Below are 14,150 nucleotides of genomic sequence, written 5' to 3'. Positions count from 1 at the left end.
AGCCTTTAAAACATCCAATTACATGCACATTATCTGTCAACTGACTCTCATTCAAGTGTCACAAATTGTTCATATGTGAGGATATAATCTGTATGTGGTCTCCAGGAAAGTCCGTGAGCCAGAAGGGATTTATTGATTTTTTTTAAATGTGTAAGTTCTGGATGCCTATAGGATACTGTAGAGTGCTGGTGTGATCTATGCCCAGCTGTCAAGGATGTTAAATAGCGAATCTTGAAAATCTACTACGTACGTTTCGAAAGACCAAACTCAGCAACCTTTGGTATTTCCATGGAAAAAAGCCAATCTTTCCTCTTTAATTGTCCCTTCGCTGCTTTTCCAGAGACTGCAATGAATTCATGGCTCCTTGAACCCCAGACTAGAGGAAATCTATTTTTAGCTCAGCACTGGCTGTTACTTCACAAGAATAAGCTTGGTATACAGAGGGATTACAAAACAGAGGCTTTGCTGTATGTTTATTAGGAGTCAGTGTAAATAATGTAATCTTCTGCATTATGTGCTGCAGACCTCTCTAATAGACAGTCTGTTGTGTATGTTTGGTGTTACTGTGGATTTTATTCTTGTTGATCTGTCATCACAGTTCTTATGATAAAGCAATCTTTTGGATTAGTGATACAAATGAAGCCCTACTTCATCAAGAACTGGTGTAATTACTATTATTATTTTTTGTAAATCCTGCCAAAATGAAGTCAATCTGTTATCAATAATCTGGTTTCTTAAAGCGACACCATGTAGCTTTTCAACCTTCAAAATAAATTTTAAAGACCCTTGTGATAGTACATCGACTTTAAATAGGTTGAATGACATGTCTACCATAGCCTGACGGGGTCTGTATCGCTTTTACTTGTACTTTAAAACGTACACAGCAAAATCACCAGTGTTAAATTTTCAGGGATGGTGTTAAATACACAGTGTTGATGCTGTTTTAACACTATCTGGTAATAAAATAACACTGCCATTGCTAGGCCAGTGTTATATCCACGACAGTGTCTGTGTAAAACATGGGTGTTGTCAGATTTCACTCTGAGCGGTGTAAATCAAGCCACGCCTCCACTAAACATTTCCTGTCAGGGATTTTACCGCCATTTTCTTTCAAAGGAGGACTGAAGAGATGAGGTAAATAAGTTTAATAATATTTACATGGTTTAGCTAAATTAAACTGTTATTTCTCTGTCTGACTCTACGCAGCCATATGCCAAAAAACCTAAATAAGATATTTTTCCCATTTTATTTCCCCTTTGTTCGTTATTTGGTTCAGTTTAATCAGAGCTACCTTGTGTTACGTTGTTCCCTTGTTAGTTTAGTATAAAGTTAAACTACTAGCTAAAAGTTTTAACCAAGAAGGATAATATTAACAGGAGATATGAACGAAAGGTTGAACCCTGATAAAACGCGATATTCACTACAAATTGAAGGTATGAAATTAAGTTAAATGAAAGCTCGTTTATTCACCATATGATGCTCGTTATGAGGTAATCATATAGGCTAGATACCGTGAGTTAACGAGGTCGTTTACATGCACGCGAGTGCACGGATATCGGTTAATTATTAAAATTAAGAAAACCGCAACCGCATTGCCATGTGTTTTTCCAAGATGTTTGCAAACAGGGGAAATATCACCAAACCAACAATTCATTTTACCAAAACCTCACTATCATCATTTGTATGCACAGATTGCTGGATTGGATGCATTGTGTGTTGTAAGCTTTTCGTGGCGCAGATGTCAGACAGATGCAAATGGCAAATACAAACGAAAGTGTAAAACGTGTATGGCGAACATTTGTTTTTCTGTCATTATAGATGCTAGTTTGGTAGAAGTACACACTGAGTGCTTCAAATCATTCAGAAGAGATGCTGTTTTTAAGGGCAGTTTATTAAAGAAGACCTGACATGGATGACTTCCAGTGAGAAACGACTGCTAATACTTATATAAATTCATTACAGAAGGTAAGTTTATATATTTATACATATAAATAATTTTATTTGACATAATTGAACAGTTAACCAATCTTTTTAGTATAGTTTTGTACATATTATGGTTATTAATCTGGCAAGAAAGTCACATGACCTGCTGCCAACTTTAATAAAAATATATTATCTTCTCATACATCGTTTTGCTATTGATATCATATTAAATAGCAATCAAATTGATTACTAATTTGGAAATGTATAAATGAAGATTCATGTTGTCTTGAGTGCTGTTTTTAATATAAAAAGAATGTTGAGTTTTCAGAGTCTTTATTGTCATTTTTTTGTGATAGGACCCTACCAGACTATATTTGAATACGGCATACCCATGAATTCTGAACTGTTATTCCTTAACCCAGTTTGGAGGATAAGCGCTTACCAACTAGTTATGTGAGTACACAGAGTACATTAGTACTGTACACTGTCTCTAACATGATTTGTTATACTGAGATGATTTTGATTCAAATAACGGTTAAAACTGTACCCTTTTTGGTATTTTCTTGACTCTTTTTGTCTTTGAAAATCTGCAGAAATATGCTGAGGTGATGTATTGCAAAATAGCCAACATACAACAATTAAAGGATAATAGCAGACTACATCCTGATGAAGATATGGATGACCCTCTGTCTGGTCAAAAGGAGTTTAAATATGGTAAGTGTACATGGGTTTGCTACTTTTACGGTTTTAAAGTTTAACTGTGTACACATGGTGTTTAAATTCTGTTTTGCTAGGATGGGACAGTTATGTGGCAGCTCTTCCCTGGCTCATTCCCCTCTTGCCTTCATTTGTGAAAGGAGGAAAGACTGGAGAGGGTCAATGTGCATCTGAAGCTACTGATTGTGCTGTGTAAGTTTTTTTGGTATTTTGTTCTAGTTGTTTATTCAGCAGTTAGTTTGCTTGCATTGTTCACCCCATGTAAATGCATACAAGTTCATAAATACATTCATCAAATACACTCTTTTAAAACACTTAGGTGATGAGCATCAATCCATGCTTTGAGGTGGATGGATCAGCACAGCCCTGCCTGCTCTGCGTTGGGAACAGAAGTTGCATCCAGAGTTTTTGCGTCATTCTGGACCAAAAAGCCATTCCCTCCATGATGAAGACCACTGATGCAGCCTTCCACTACATCATGAGTAAAACAACTACAGAACTTAATACCAGGTTGGAACGTATTTAAGAAAAATGAAAAGTCTTTTGAATTGAAATGTCTGTTTTGTTATGGAAAAATCTTTAGTATTGTGAAGGATAACATTTCTGCCTGCCAGTAAGGTAATTGCAGTGTATTTTAATATTCAAGTTTTGAGTAGGGTGGCTATTTTTTTTAACTCTCATTTGATTTATTAAAGACCTTATAATAAGTGGTTTTCATGTCACTGTGCTGTGGTATAAGATAACTTTCATTATTCCATACTGTATTCTGTTTCTAATTGTATCTGAGGTATTTAAATAAGCAGTGTTAAATGCAAAGTGTTGTGTGTATCAATGTAAATATTAAATGTGATGTACTTTAATAAAAAGAGGTTTTGCAATATTTCTTGTCATTTGTCTTTTATAGAAACAACCCATTAGCAACAAAAGTGGCTATTACTCAGTATTTTAACACTTAACATTGTTGAATTCACATTACACTGGTGTTGACCTTAAATTAGGAGTGTTAATTTTTAACACTGTATTTCTGTGCCAACACCAGTGTAGTGTGGAAACAACAATGAATAGTGTTGAACAAAGTGTAAAATTTAACAATATTGAGTGTTGAATTAACATATAATGGGTGTTGTTAAATTAACACTACACTTTTGACTAAATTAACACAGTGTAGTGTGGACACATATACACACTTTGCCGGTGTTAAATTTGACACCGTGGGTGTTATTTTAACACCAGTGATTTTGCTGTGTAGGGTTTCGGGTAGTAACCAAAGCACAAAAAAAAACTACAAAATTCGACTGCTTTACGGCATACGTCACTTCCTCCACACAATTTTTTTTAACATAAATTTTGCTGGAGGCTACTTAATAATGCAGAAGATTAGAGAGCAACTTCTATTATTTGATTCTGTGTGTGATCTATGACACGGGCGACCCGGGTTCAATTCCCCTTTAAGGCAATTTTTTTATATAAACTCACGATCTTGATTCCTACATAAATGCGATCTTCTTTATAAATGACAGCAATTATCTTGCATATAGTTCCCTGTATTCAGATGCTGCATTCACGTGTTCACGTATTTACCTTTCTTTTACTGTCTATGTATTTACATTACAATCCAGGATGCTATAGCAGTCAAATTTGCTCAAACTCACACAGTGTAAAACCAAACCCTTTTCATTCACCAATGAGATCCGAGCGTTTCTCTCTTCTCTCTTCCTCATTTGCTGCCTTCCACTGTCACTTGCGAGACGTATTGAAAGCGGCAGACCTAAACACATCGGTTTACTTGGATTTGGAGCGACAACTTTCACACAAAAGAGAGGAAAAACGAGCGGTGGAAAAACGGAGGTCAAATATGCAGGCTGCATACGTCATCAAGCCTGGTTTATTAAGATAAACTGAGCATTACATTCGCAAGTCATAAGCATACTGCAACAATTTACGATTAAGTAAGAATAATAGTCAACTTTATAATTGTTTATATTCTGAAATAAGTCTTGATGACGTATGCAGCTTAGAAATACGACATCCGGAGGCTGCAACCTTCAGATTGAGAAATGGCTTCTGCCACCAGTTCCTCATCAGAAAGTTGTAACATGACTGTGTTTCTCCCTGATGCCTCAAAATGTTGATCGTTTAGCGTTTTAGAGGTTTAGTTTTTATTTTAGTTTTAAGGTTGGCCAGTTCTTTCCTTTGCGACAGTGCTGCGGGGCTTGTGGCCTTTAGGGGCGCTAGGCGTGAAAAATACATGTCTAGCGCCACCTAATGGCCAAAAAGTTGGGGACAGAAAAAAGTAAAGGGACAGAAAGTAGGGTTTTAAGTGTTTTGTTAATCAAAATCAATGTCTTTATTCATAAATATGTCCTCGTTGGTGTCAAATGACCTCTGCCACTGATCTGACTTTTCTTTGTAAGCTTAGAATTTCTTCTCTTTATTTACATTAAACGGGTAAGTCCAAGGAGGCTTCCATGTCGTTCCGCCTATTGCTAAACTATAATAGCAGAGAGGGACAAAAAGCACTAGCCTACCAACGCGTTTCCAAAACGCGTTTTCATTCAGAACACGGGGACCGGCTGAAACAGACAAGAGCCGTTTCTCAATACCAAGTACGCAAAACTCGGACTTGTGTCCTTCGTAGTTCGAACTTGCAAGTTCAGACTCGGAAGAACGAACTCCTGACGCGAAATGCATTCTGGGAAACTTTGCTGTCATAAGTCCACACAAGTCTCCTCTGATGCATCCTCGATAAAATGGGCGGATCAAGAACACATCCGGGGATTTTTTGTGAGCTTGGCTTGATGCGAACTTTGAATTGGAACAGTACTTGGGCCGCGACTGATGACGTTTCACAAGTCCACAAGAACGCAAGTACAGACAAGAACGCATATTGAGAAACGGCTAAGGAGATCAGTGATTACATAACCGCTACCATAGTTGCAACACGCATTTGGAAAAGCGAGGTGCTAGAGAGCACTATTCGTTTGAATGCAAAATACAATTTCACCACTAGATGGGGGTAAATCCTACTTATTGTCTCTTTAAGTTCCTCATGTCTCTATAACCCTGAATAAAGACGTGAACCCATTCTCATGAATTGCGTATAAATAGCCAGTGTTAATTTCGTTGACGAAGACGATGACGAAAAATATTCGTCAACAAACCTTTTTCACGGACGAAAACTAAAAAAAAACTAAATAAAAGTCAGATATGATGACGAAGACTGTAACGAAATATAACTGACACTTTAGTCAACGAATAAAAATAAGACAAAAATGTTAGGGAGGGACGAATGGAGAAGAGATCCAATCAGAGCTACTCATTTTGTGGGACAAGTTGGGAAGAAATCCAATCAGAGCGAATCTTTGAGGGTAGGTTGATCTACGCAGGCAGCAGGCAGTAGAGGAGGCATTTTAAAAACCCGCGGCAAAGTTCGTTTTCACAACAGGTTGTTTACATTATATTTAGTTGTACAGTCTTCGTTACCTAGCTTTGGCTGATATCTTTGACTTCGCTTGTTAGCAACACGCTAACGTTTTGCGGTGCACCCGGTCTGAAGACATGTCTCATTAACAACAATGCCAGAGCTAGCGTCTAATCTGGTCACACTTCAAATATGACGACAGCCTGTAAAGACGGCTCATCCAGAAATACATGCAAAGGTAAACATGCACGCTAAGGTTATTTTATAAGATAAACCACCGTGTTTTCGCTAAACTTGGAATAACATTGAAACTAAAGGTAAAAATACACATCTGAACTGTATTGATTGTATTGGGTTGTCTAAATTAATACTGAGTATAAATATTCAGTGTCCTCAAATTGATTGAAGTATGTAACGTTACTATTATAGTAGATGTTGTGGTTTTACATGACTGGACAAAGTGCGTGCGTAAGTGCGTGTGTGTGTCTCTGTCTGTGTGTCTGCGCGCGTGTGTATCTGTGTGTTCATGTCATGTAGGGAGAATGCATATCTTTTTCAGGGACCATGTATATTTTTTAGGTAGAGCGGGCCTTATGCTTATTTTATGTGAGATTATCTTTTGTGAAAAAGCCACGGTCAGTTTTTTGACATTAAGAATAAAAAAAATACGTGTTTTCTATAACAACCATTAAATCTGTCTCTGTATTGCATATTCAAACCTTAATACCATTCCATAACAGACTAAAAAACTTAAGACTAGACTAAGACTAAAACTCTTATGATATTTTGTCGACTAAAACTAGACTAAGACTAAAATATTTCAGATGACTAAAATAAGACTAAAACTAAATGGTGTGTTATTCAAAAGACTAAGACTAAATCAGAATTTGCTGCCAAAATTAACACTGTAAATAGCAAGTCTTTTGAAAAGTCGTGCAATACATACGCAAGTCCAATTTTGCGTGCATATGATACGCCAGTCCTTCCCATTCACTTAATACCACACATCTTTTCTTGTAATTTTATGTCTTGGTTTCACATTTTTTTCTATTTTTTTACCATTGTCGCTTGGGTGTTAAATACCTCTTTAAATATTTTATATATTTAGTAAAAACCTGTGATATACAATAGATAAAAATGGCTCCTCTATTGCAAGAGAATGTGATGGTGTCATTTCCCCCACCGTTGCAATTATGGGGTGAGAAAAGTTGAACCTGACAGCTATCTCCAAATTTTCAGTGACTGTAAGTCTCAACACAGAGATATGAGCTTCCTCGTTTCCCCTAAGTTCTATAAATTGAAAGGCGGCCCTTTAGACCAGCTCATCACCCTGCGATTGTGCACGAGGTCGATCCTCTCAGGAATGCAATCTCACCTTTAGCCTCAATGACTTAGATGGTTAAAAGACAGGTATTGAAAAGTGCTGCCTGTGCTAGTTTAAGTAAAAATGAGCAGACACAGACAGGTGATTTCCAATGACCTCAGAGAAAAACTCAAGAGCCCGCTGGCGTCATCTCTGTCCCACTCACGTAAATTGTGTGATGCCTAAAATAAATACTGCTGTGCCAGCTTTTTGTGTTTCCCAGGGTTGATCTCGCCAAATTTGATTTTCTTTTATGAAACTATAAATTTTGAAACTTTATGACTGGACTGAAACAGGTTATGGTTATTAGAGCCACACCCCTAATCCTATAAGTAGTCATCATATAAAATGCATCATATAAAAAGATTAAATATTCTACTGTTTTTTTATACATTTGAACATAAGGCCTATTTGATTTATGAGCAATTTATATATATATTCTGTTTTCCAGTAAGGTTGAATATGATGTTACAGTTAATAATGTTTGGTTTGTTTGCATTACAGTATCTTATGAAAATGCTGTCTGTAGCAATACGTAAGTGAAAAAATTATACCACCTCTCAAATGATAAAATCCTCCTTTAGTAATTCATCCCGGCGCCGACAGTGCCGCCTGGTTAGTGTGTAAATCAGACTCACCTCGTTTTGTGGTCAAGGCTGGATGGTTCATTTAGCCATTTGATTCATGACATGACTGACAAACCAAAGCGATTGGAAGTGTCCACTGTTGCCCTCTGACTTACTGATTTAGATGCTTTTCTAGCTTAATCTAGCCATGCACCACACACCCTGCAGCTCCACCACATGTTTAACGGACACAATAGATCGTAATGCGCACTATTCTGTAACACAGCTGCCATCTGATTCCTAAATGAAATCATTCTATTTAACATAATCAAAAAAGCCTGTGTTCATGAGGATTCAGGCACCAATCTATGCGACTGTTCTCGTTATCAACCAACCAGCTAAGGAATCAATGCACTCGGCGACAAAATCCAAGATTAATCGGCTAATTAATTTAGTCGTTCATTTGGTTCAATAAAGAAGCCTAAGCTCCTTTAAGTAGCCACTGCTTCTCAAAAGTCCAGATTGTGGAAGATTGTTTCCAGCTGTCTAATTAGCCCACTTTGATTATCTTACGTAAATGGGTTGTGGGTTTTACGGTCCGGCCACCTGAACCTTACTGGCTGTAATTATTTTTCTTGTGGATAAACTCCAAAGTGATAAGACCAAGAACATTCCCAGGAGTATAGAGGACTGTAGAGCTGAGCTGGAGAAAAAGATGAATGCTGGTCTGCATATGTGGTCAGGGTTGGAGTTAGGGGTTGACGGTGGATTGGGGGTGGTGTCTTCTACTAAGGCTGTAACTCAATTTGGCCACAATCTCAGTTGATCTCATTTTATTAGTGTGTCTGTCCTCTCAGCTGGCTGCAGTAGTCACTTCTCTATCAGGATCTATTAAAGGAATGAAAAGAGAGTGGAGCAGAAGGTCTCATGGAGAACACATCCAATTATTTGACCAAAATCTGCATTATTATGAAAATTAATTACTTTTCCATGTTTTTTAACACAATTTACATGTATAGACCATTTTGGAGTAGACGTCACAGTTATGTCATTGCAAGCTGCGGGCACAATGTGGTTGCAGAAAAACAGTGGAAATTAATTGTACATGAGTGAAACGAGCAAGATAACTCACTAGAAAATGTCCTGTTGTGCTGTTAAAGGACAAGTTCGGTATTTTACACTTAAATCATTTTTATGCTCACACAAAAATCGCTGCAAAAGATGCTTTCCAGCAGGTGTTTTACATTTTTTTGTAAACTTGTGGACCTCACACCCGTACATTCTTCTGTTGAGAGCTTGAATAATAGACACTCCAGCCCAGTTGGTGGCGATAATCCACCTTTGCCAATTGCAAAAGTACAAACAACTCTATTTCCATCTCCGGCGGCGGAGTAATACCGTACCTCAAGGGAGTTGGACAAAAACTACGATGAAACCTGTTTAGTTGAAATGCGTTGGCATGTAGCCATTTTTTATTAAAGGCTTTTTAACACTTATCAGGAGTGCCTAATTTTTCTATTTTCCTACGATAAAACCTGTTGGAAAGCATCTTTTGCAGCGATTTTTGTGTGAGCATATCAGTGAACACCCCTGACTGAATTATATATAAACATGGAAAAAGTCAGATTTTCGTGATATGTCCCCTTTAAGACGAGGTTTATGAAAGGTTTTGATCTACTTCAAATGTTAAATAGTGTATAAAAGTTTGTATAAAATGTATAAAGTATAATTATAAAATGTATAGGTACTGTATGTACCGAGCCCCTAAGGTGACATTGGAGAAAAACAAATCTAAAGTTTAGTTTCATGTGCTCATGTGAAATTTTCATGTGCTCACCCAAAACCTTCATGTTCATGTTGAAACTCGCTTTCACGTGCGCACTCAATAGTTTCATGTGCGCGTGATAGTTTCACATGCGCACGCGAAACTAAACGCGATACTTTCACGTGCATTTTTCAGATTCACTGAATCTGTTAATCAACCCCAATACTGTCAAAAGTACCAAATGTTTACAAAATTCCGTGATTTTAACTCTTTAATTGCCACGTTCATAAGTGATGTCCCTGATTTGAGAGAAAAACACAAACAAAATGACTGACTTTGAATATAAAAAGTGATTTTTTTTTTACCTCATCTTGCGCATGTCAAAGATTAGAAAAAAATAGCTTTGATGCATTTTTAGTTTTTGTGCAGCATCTTATTTTTATATTTTTCTCATTCCATTTGCTGAAACACAGAGAAAGTTGTGGCCAAATTAAGACAAAAAAAAAAAAAACGTCCAAAAACGTCCCCAACAACACATAAGGGCAAAAATATATTTATTTTTTAATATATATTACAAAAAATTGCCAAAATATATATTGGTGACAAATACATTTTTGTAAGCATATTTCAAAATAGATTTCAGTACATATATTTTTGGCAATTTTAGTATTTTTAAAAATATATTTTTTCTTTGCCATATGGGTTTAACATCCAAAGAACCTTACTATTTCACCAAAGGCTATTTGTAATTTTTAAACTATAAAAATCTAAGAAAGAAATTATTCTTTTAAGGACCAGCTTTGAATAAATGGATTTTTTGGGGAACCAAAAAATTGTTCTTCTAGCTGCTTGTTTAGTCTGACATCACATGGGGCTTCCGCGTCCAAGCTGGTCCTTTAACAAAGAACAAAAATACTAATATTCACTCACTGTGCTTTAAACCTATGGAAAAAAAATCTTCCATACTAAAATCTTAGATGAAGTCCAGGATGCCGTGAGCCTGGAGAATGTACAGTAGCATACTCCGTATGTTTATACAGTAAAAGCTTATCTTAAATGTGTGAAATGAGTAAACAGTGCTCATAAACGGCTGTTGAGATTGTAGTCTCACTTGAAATGAGCAGAGGCTTGGACCGGACACGGTACTGCTTACATCAGAACCTTTCGTATAGCACCTTTATTTTTAATAGTGTTTATACAGTACACTGAAAAAAATGATGCATTGAATTTAATCATTTTTTTTAAGGTAAGTGGTTGCAATCAATTTATTTAAGCTACATTTAAACAAAAGTTTTATATTTTATTTTACGTTACTAATCTTTTTTTGTTTAAGTGTAGCTTAAATGAATTGATTGCAACCACTTACCTTAGAGAATTGATTAAATTCAATGAATCATTTTTTTCAGTGTATAGGCTCTATACTGATCTATTGATAGTCTGTGAGCAAACTGCCTTTCATCTTTCTTAGAATGAAGCATCATAGAAGGATAAAGTCCTTCTCAAAATATCTAAGTCTTATATGTCAACATTATCTATCTTTTAAATGGCAGTTGATTTTGTATTTAAGAGCAGTGGTCCATTTTTCATGCTTCATTTTGAGACATTTTTATCATCTGTTCCGTTCAATCGTCTTTTTTTCTTTCAGAGTTTCTAATGGCAAATGAAAGCACAATGTGGACCTTTGATGTCAGACGCTCTTTCATACAGTGGATGTGACAAATCCAGTCACCACCCAACAGGTGCTTAAGTCAATGAACAGACCATAAAAGTAAATCAATCTGCTGTTTTTGTCACAGGAACACCTGAAATGGGTCAAAAAACACCTTAAAGTGTGCTAGTGTGAAACACGATAGAAGTGTAATTAAAGGGCTTGGATTTGTATTGGATTAGAAGGTGCTGGATGCAAATATGCATTGACCCAGATTCTCTATTAAAATGAATGGGAATGTTTTTGCCAATCCATAAACAAACAAATTGATGCGGATCAATAAGCAATGCGACCACTGAGGCCTTGAGCCTCTGACCATAAATCTCAGAAGGCCACCCATTCATTAAATTATAAAAGATCCATGAGCCGTGAAACGTTCAAGCTGAAACATCCCAGCGGTGCCTAAAAATAGACTTCTACAAAGAGACTTTTCACTTCGCATTGTTTCTTCAGAGGCCTTTTAACTTTGTCTCGGTCCCAGAGGTCACACAGACATGCGTTTGCTTTCCCTCTGCGCGAACGCCCCTCTTTTCGTTTTCTTGTCAGAATAATAGCAACACATCTATGAAAGATGTCGCAGAGCGAGGTGTGTGTGCATATCGGAGGAGACAGGAGCTCTGTGTAGTGGCACGACTGCAACAGTCGCAACAGTAATGCCCACTTCTCAAAATGGCTCTAGCATTGTGAGGCCACCAGTGGCACATAAGGATGTATTGCCTGGGGCTTTTAAAAAATCATTGACTTTGCACTTAGAGAAGAATATATTTTTCATGCATGACAAAAACAGCTTAGACTTATTTGCTCCCCTACATTAACGTGGGTACGCTTACTCGAAAGTCACTAAGCAGAAGTCCACAGTTATTGTTTAGTGCTACAGTGTAACACATTGTTTTGCCAACCAATCCGTTATAAAGAGCTCTTTCCACCCGGATGAGTTTTTAGGACCTGCGATATAAATATCAACCATCTGTGTGACCATCTGCATTCTGATGCTCCATCAAGTGCAAAGGCCAAATCACCCAACACCTCACTTTGGCCACCATCTTCTGTCCCCCTCCATCTCGATATGGGTGACAGTTTTTTCTTGTTTTTTTGTCATTTCTGTGGACATGACTGACTTTTCCTTCAGGCGTAGCAGTGATAATCCAAGAGTTATTGCTTCTGTAGCAGCTTGGGTTTCTTACAAAGTAATAATTTGAAACCAGCTAAACTTTTAGACAGCATATCCATGCTATTTAGACTCAGTTATAATGACTCAAAGAAACAAAATAAGGGGAAATTTACACAACACCTTTTAAACCATAAACAGTGCTGTTTTTATACTGTTCGTTTACACAAAACAGTGTTTTGGGCTTCTGAAAACGCAAACTTTTAAAGTCGGGTTTCAAAGTGGACGTTTTCATGACAACGCCCTTCTGTCTTCGTGTGAACTATGTAAACGTGAATTTGTTATAACGGTGACATCACACAGATGTGTTAAGTCAGCCTATAGTCATACTGAGTATAACAAAAAAAAAAGCGGCCTACAGGACTGGGTTTATTAATGCTTCTCCAACTAATTTTGGCGCTCCAGGGTCACTTGTAGTTATAAACCTACATCTTTATTCGTTTTAAATGCTTTTGCTGTCTTGATTGTTTTGTATTTATCGCTCTGTTAAAGGCGGGGTGCATGATTTTTGAGAAACGGGCAGAGTACCAAAACACACTTGTAGCCTATCAGCAGTGTGTCTACTAACGACCTCGTTACCTGAGTTGCGTATGTGTGGGGCGGGTCTGTCAAATGAAGGTCCAGTTTCTATTAGGGTAAGGCCAGGGGCATGTTTAGATGGGGGGCATGGGGTGGCACCGGCCCCTCCTGGAAAATGATTGCCCCCCCCCCCCGGTTCCCCCTCAAATCTCATTGGGCCAGCTAGATTTACTGTCAACCTGAAAATGCCCACCGCACCATTGGACCAGAGAGCTGTCAATCAGTGTTTGATTTGAGACTCGTGCGAACGCCAAGAAGAAGCGGGTGCCCGCCACAGACTCAACACTGGCATAAATCAACACAAATCAAATGTGACCCGCTCTGGCGAAATGAGTCGGAAGTCGCAACGTTCCGTTTTAAGATACGAGCCGATAATGTGGAAAAACAATGAAATTATCAAAAAAAATATTTTTAGCTAATATCAAAGAACAGACATTAAAAAATAATCTCCCAAAGTTTCGTAGTCCAAATAATTGAGTAAAGGTGTTTAAAGTTGAAACAGTTTTACTAAATTCGCTGGAAATGAACATTGCTTCTCTCAAATCCTCTCGTCACCTCCGAGCATTTCGGGGGATCCCCTGAAACGTCACTCTCTCTCCAAATATGGTGTTACACGTTGTTTTAGAGCCAATCAGAAATCTTCATAAAGGCTGATCATTTGTTAATGGGAAACCCCGGGGCACGGGATTGGTCCAGCCATCCTCCTGTCATACTCACAGCACTCTCCTATTTAACTCCTTTTTGAATTGGTTACAGGGTTATTGTCAACTAACCTACACAAAGATATGATTACATAGGCAAGCATTATTGTTTTCTTTTTGCTTGTCTCTCTGCCTCTCAATTTCTCTCACACGCGAACGCGCGCGCGCACACACGCGAACACACACACACACACACACACACGTGTGCGCGAACACGCATGCGCGTGCACGCACGCACA

At 37.6% G+C, this 14,150-nt stretch overlaps 1 long non-coding RNA gene across 1 annotated transcript; it reads left to right on the top strand.

Annotated features, from left to right (window-relative positions):
- The first annotated feature begins 872 nt into the window (after window positions 1-872).
- Window positions 873-3,520, top strand: LOC129414602 (uncharacterized). Its single transcript, XR_012357808.1, has 5 exons — window positions 873-1,965; window positions 2,280-2,376; window positions 2,517-2,637; window positions 2,718-2,832; window positions 2,960-3,520. It is a non-coding gene; the product is annotated as an uncharacterized lncRNA (long non-coding RNA).
- The last annotated feature ends 10,630 nt before the right edge of the window (window positions 3,521-14,150 follow it).

The sequence above is a fragment of the Misgurnus anguillicaudatus genome, chromosome 15 (assembly GCF_027580225.2).
Source record: "Misgurnus anguillicaudatus chromosome 15, ASM2758022v2, whole genome shotgun sequence".
NCBI lineage: Eukaryota > Metazoa > Chordata > Actinopteri > Cypriniformes > Cobitidae > Misgurnus > Misgurnus anguillicaudatus.
The sequence above is the reverse complement of the archived record's forward strand: the minus strand, read 5'-3'. Positions and strand labels throughout refer to the sequence as shown.